The sequence below is a fragment of the Coregonus lavaretus genome, assembly GCF_964263955.1.
Source record: "Coregonus lavaretus genome assembly, chromosome: 13".
Taxonomy (NCBI): domain Eukaryota; kingdom Metazoa; phylum Chordata; class Actinopteri; order Salmoniformes; family Salmonidae; genus Coregonus; species Coregonus lavaretus.
The window spans coordinates 18,983,656-18,989,655 of record NC_140000.1 but is presented as its reverse complement, the minus strand read 5'-3'; positions in this window follow the sequence as shown (position 1 = coordinate 18,989,655).

Here is a 6,000-nt window from a genome sequence, read left to right as displayed (position 1 = left end):
CACTGTGAACTGTGGGACCTTATATAGACATGTGTGTGTCTTTCCAAATCATGTCCAATCAATTGAATTTACCACAGGTGGACTCCAAATCAAGTTGTAGAAACATCAAGAATGATCAATGGAAACAGGATGCACCTGAGCTCAATTTCAAGTCTCATTGCAAAGGGTCTGAATATTTATGTAAATAAGATCATTCCGGGTTTTTTTTACATTTGCAAAAAATGTTTAAAAACCTGTTTTCGCTTTGTCATTATGAGGTATTGCGTGTAGATTGATGTGGACATTTTTTTTATTTAATCAATTTTAGAATAAGGCTGTAACGTAACAAAATGTGGAAAAAGGGAAGGGGTCTGAATACTTTCCGAATGCACTGTACGTGTGCACGATCAGCAACGCCTCTTTGTTATGGCAGAGGCGTCATTACTCAGTATAGGAGTGTGACAACAGCCAATCTGCTGCAGTCACTGATTCACTCACACACAGTGTGAGACTGAAGAAGTCAGCCCAGAGCTGGTTATTTCAAGTAAACACAGACACAAAAGAGACAAATAGAGACCACTACACATATTCTACACACACACAAACGTCATCCGAAGCAGCGCGCAGAGCAGGGCATGCCTGGAGAGACAGGTGGGGACAGCTCTGGATCACTGTCCAGATCCTGTTATCACAGTAGTGAGTCAAATCATTGCAGGTTTTCTGAATGACAGCGGAAAACATCTTTAAGTGTGACAGGCAAACTGTATGTGCATTATTGTCTGGATGGATATGTGAGATACAGGAGAGTCATGATCCAAACATTCCCCAAGGGTATATTGCTACTGTGTCAGAGGAAAGTCTACAAGGTAAAGCCTACAAGACAGTGTAGTCTACAGTAAGGTTATCAGTCAGTTACTTTTCAAGCTATACCCAAAGAACAATGGCAATTTGAACAGGACACTATTGTGCATTGTATTTGCACTAAATGTCAAATATTGCAGTTAATTCAAATTATGCACGAGAGCAGCATGTCCTAGTGTGATTTTGAATTACAAATTGATATCACCCACCTGCAGTATCAACTGCTTAAGGTCAATTGACTGTCCTGTGGCAGTGTGGTTAGCTGCTGATAACATTGTATTCTATGCATGTAAATGAATGCCGGCCAACTGACGTCCCATGGGGCACACTGCTGATGCATTTAGCCGGCTGAATACATTTGTGATTTATTACACACGCACGCACACACACACACACTCACTCACACACACAGACGTTAAGCAGGAGCCCTAATAGTAGTCAGTGAGGCGCTGCTCTCTGCTGTGCAGTTTTCAGGCCCCATGCCAGACCCTGGCTGCACAGTGATAAATAATGTCACACACACTGGGACCGTCTTGAGAGCATGTTTGCCTTTTCAGTTGTTGCAAGTTGAAATCATAATCTACAACATTTCACAAAAAAGCCCAATAGCCCAAACAATTTGATTGAATTTTCATGCTTCCACCAATCACGCATGTTAGTATATCAAGGAACGATGCCTAGGGATATATATTATAATCTCCAGGCCTTAGTTACAGCTATGAAAAACATTAATCCACTGAGCAAAAATGTTCTAACCATATGGCTGCAATGTGTGAGCACACTTAAGAAGGTCAAGGTCTGCTTTTAATCTGACATACCATGGCAAGAGAGGAACCTAAGAAGTAGAATGACATTTTGGTGCGAAGTTGGCCCAGAATAAGCAACATTTCGTTCTTTCATCATCGTAACACAAAAACACAAGACAAAAGCTTGATTTACCAAACAAAATCACCACTATTTGGTGATAGAAACCTCCTGCCAGACCTCTCCTCCCCTCCTCTCCTCTCCCCCCTCCCCTCCTCCAAATGTATTTTATATGTGGTTTACTGAGATTATAAGCAACCTACAACCCATCAGCGTTTTTCCTGGTCCCCAGTTGGACAAACCTGTTTTCTCATCAATAAACACACTCTGGAAACCTCAGTACCACACACAGTCCTGCAACCACATCCCCGGTCTAATCTTACCACCAACCTTTTACAAGGACCCATCTTTCCCCTAATGCTCTCTGGTACTGGGATATGTAAAGATGCTCCAAATACATCAGGCCTCATAAAACAGGAGCTTATAGCCAGAGCTCAGAGCTGTTATGACATGTTCCTTCTTCCCAGTGAAAAGGTAAGCTCACTAGGTAGAATTCCTGCACAGTGCACACTGAAACCTATATGAAAGTGTATACATGTGTAGGTTGCACTGATCACACACACACATTCAAGCACACACACACACACACACACTAAAACCCAGATGGAAAGTGTGTGAGTTATAAAAGTTCAGACACCAGTGCTTGGTTGGTAATTTTACCTACTTCACGCAGTCCTACTAGTCCATATAAAGAGATCCACAGGTACTGTAGAACCTTTTAGGACTAATATGAAACTGTATTTGACTCCAGTTTTTTCATCACAATTCAATCATTTTAAGTACTTATTATATTTATCTTTAGTTTATGGCATAACGGCAACCTAATGTCAAGAGGGTGTTGTTTTGCCCCCTGAACTGCAGTGGTGTGGAGTCCTGTCCTCCTAACAGATTCACTTGGAAGCCAATATTAGATGGGTCATTTATAATGCATTGAGGCAACAAGCATTCCATCCCGTCTGAGACAGGAACCATGGGCTTGTTTGGATTGCTCTGCTCCGAGAACCGATACTGCCTGGAATATGGTATTTGACATCGGTTGGCCCTCCCTTTAAACGCATAAAGTTACGGAACTGCTTTCACTTTAAAAGCAAACCCAGGAACTGAAATTCCAGCTGAGAATACAACCATGGATGGACAGCACTCACAGTGCCTTGTGTCTAACCAATATCCTGTGGGGTTTTAGTTTTTTTTTTTGTGCCCGAGTACAGCAGTGAATTCCAATGGGGCCCCTTGAATGACTTGAGGCAGACTTGAGGTTGAGGTTGTAGTCGGTGCATGCTTGTGTTTGAAGAGAAGAGATGCCTCTCTCTACCTCACTTGAGCTTTGAATTTATGGCTGAGCACAGAAACATTGCATTCAGACAGAGCTGATCACTATTCAAATACAGTCTAGGGTGCCAAACACTTTTTTGTTGTTGCCAGGAGTGAAGTAGTGCCCCTCTACATATAAAAAGAACACAATAAATAACAGGTTGTAAAATCCATAACACAATACTCATTATGCTTAATTTAAGGTCCAACACATGAGAATAAATTGGAGTTATTCTTGGATTCCATGGAGCTCTTCAAACCATGGTCTCCTGTCTACATGTATGGAATCAATTAAGAAATGTGAGACTGCTGGTGGAACTGGAAGACATGATTCCTGATCATCCAGTTGAAGGAGTGTTTTGACTAAAACTTTTTTAAACTTTCTGTAAGAGGGTTTACTATCAACTTGAATATTTGTAAGGCATGAAAATATCATTTTCTAAGTAGATTTTCTATCAGATTAATATAATAAGTTATCATGCTTTCTCAACATGAAAGATTATCTGAATATAAACGTGTATTACTTCTAGTCTCGCCACTCATTCTACTGATAAGGGTATCACAGTAACACATTCAGTTGAAATTGACAGTCTACTTTGTTTTACCATAAATAATGACACTTCACAAGTTTCTCTGATCAGGAGTCAGTGCACAACAGACAGAATGGATAGAGGAAGTCAGCTCTTCGTGCTGATGTGTCAAAATATGACCGAAAACAACTGCTCTGAGCTGACCACTTGCTTGCTTCTTTTCCTTCAGGAAAAATAGGATTACAATTCCGTATCACATGAAATAAAGGTACACATCATTTCGGCGACTTATTTAGCAGGTTAAAAAAACGTGTCTGCTCTTTCACATACAGTGTAGCCTACAGATATAATTGGTACTGCTTTTTTAGCCAAACGGTTTGGAAGTTGGCTATTCTGGAGCATTATCAAGACCAGAATAAACAAAATTGCAGGAAGACCGTGCAAATTCAACACTTTCACGTGGATGCGCAGCCTAAAACAAAGTTTCAAATTGTGCTATAGGGCAGCAAAACGAGAATGCTGATTTAAGGAAACGTGAACCACACTTACCATCGTTTCCCCGACTCGGGTGCATTCCACAAGGAACGTTTACAGCCTTTATTATCGTGCAAACACGTCCGGTGACACCATGTAGATACGGTTACATACACTTTATTGAAGATTGGACAGCATTGGTTCTGAAGATGCAGCGTGCGTGAAGTCTCCAGTTTCTCCACAATGCTTTTTCCATAGGCTATCACTTGAGCATTTGAATTGAGCTATGTTTAATCTCATTCTATAGGCTACATTGCGGTTGTCATTATTGTAGGGTACCTTGTCAGCAATAAAGGTAACAATAAATCTCGCAAATTACAATACTTAAGTAGGCTACAGTACGTTTCATTGGCTTTTAACTTTTGTGGTAGCCTACTTACTTCTCCAGAAGAAAGCCCAACCTACAGTTTTGCTTTACAGCAAAGTGGAGCATAGGCATATCACAAGCAGCCGTCACTCCCGAGGGACCCGTGCGTTTTGGAAAGTTTATCTCACAGTAAAAGTCCTCTTTCTGGGACTGGATGGGTATTTGGTAGACTAGGAATGCGCTGTAATTTGAGAGCAGTCGGCCTGTCTGCGCAGCGCTTGCGTGGTGTAGCTGTCCATACAGTGAGGGAAAAAGTATTTGATCCCCTGCTGATTTTGTACGTTTGCCCACTGACAAAGAAATGATCAGTCTATAATTTTAATGGTAGGTTTATTTGAACAGTGAGAGACAGAATAACAACAAAAAAATCCAGAAAAACGCATGTCAAAAATTTTATAAATTGATTTGCATTTTAATGAGGGAAATAAGTATTTGACCCCTCTGCAAAACAAGACTTAATACTTGGTGGCAAAACCCTTGTTGGCAATCACAGAGGTCAGATGTTTCTTATAGTTGGCCACCAGGTTTGCACACATCTCAGGAGGGATTTTGTCCCACTCCTCTTTGCAGATCTTCTCCAAGTCATTAAGGTTTTGAGCCTGACGTATGGGAACTCGAACCTTCAGCTCCCTCCACAGATTTTCTATGGGATTAAGGTCTGGAGACTGGCTAGACCACTCCAGGACCTTAATGTGCTTCTTCTTGAGCCACTCCTTTGTTGCCTTGGCCGTGTGTTTTGGGTCATTGTCATGCTGGAATACCCATCCACGACCCATTTTCAATGCCCTGGCTGAGGGAAGGAGGTTCTCACCCAAGATTTGACGGTACATGGCGCCGTCCATCGTCCTTTTGATGCGGTGAAGTTGTCCTATCCCCTTAGCAGAAAAACACCCCCATTAGCAGAAAAACACCCCCAAAGCATAATGTTTCCACCTCCATGTTTGACGGTGGGGATGGTGTTCTTGGGGTCATAGGCAGCATTCCTCCTCCTCCAAACATGGCGAGTTGAGTTGATGCCAAAGAGCTCCATTTTGGTCTCATCTGACCACAACACTTTCACCCAGTTCTCCTCTGAATCATTCAGATGTTCAGTGGCAAACTTCAGACGGGCCTGTATATGTGCTTTCTTGAGCAGGGGGACCTTGCGGGCGCTGCAGGATTTCAGTCCTTCACGGCGTAGTGTGTTACCAATTGTTTTCTTGGTGACTATGGTCCCAGCTGCCTTGAGATCATTGACAAGATCCTCCCATGTAGTTCTGGGCTGATTCCTCACCGTTCTCTTGATCATTGCAACTCTACGAGGTGAGATCTTGCATGGAGCCCCAGGCCGAGGGAGATTGACAGTTCTTTTGTGTTTCTTCCATTTGCAAATAATCGCACCAACTGTTGTCACCTTCTCACCAAGCTGCTTGGTGATGGTCTTGTAGCCCATTCCAGCCTTGTGTAGGTCTACAATCTTGTCCCTGACATCCTTGGAGAGCTCTTTGGTCTTGGCCATGGTGGAGAGTTTGGAATCTGATTGATTGATTGCTTCTGTGGACAGTTGTCTTTTAT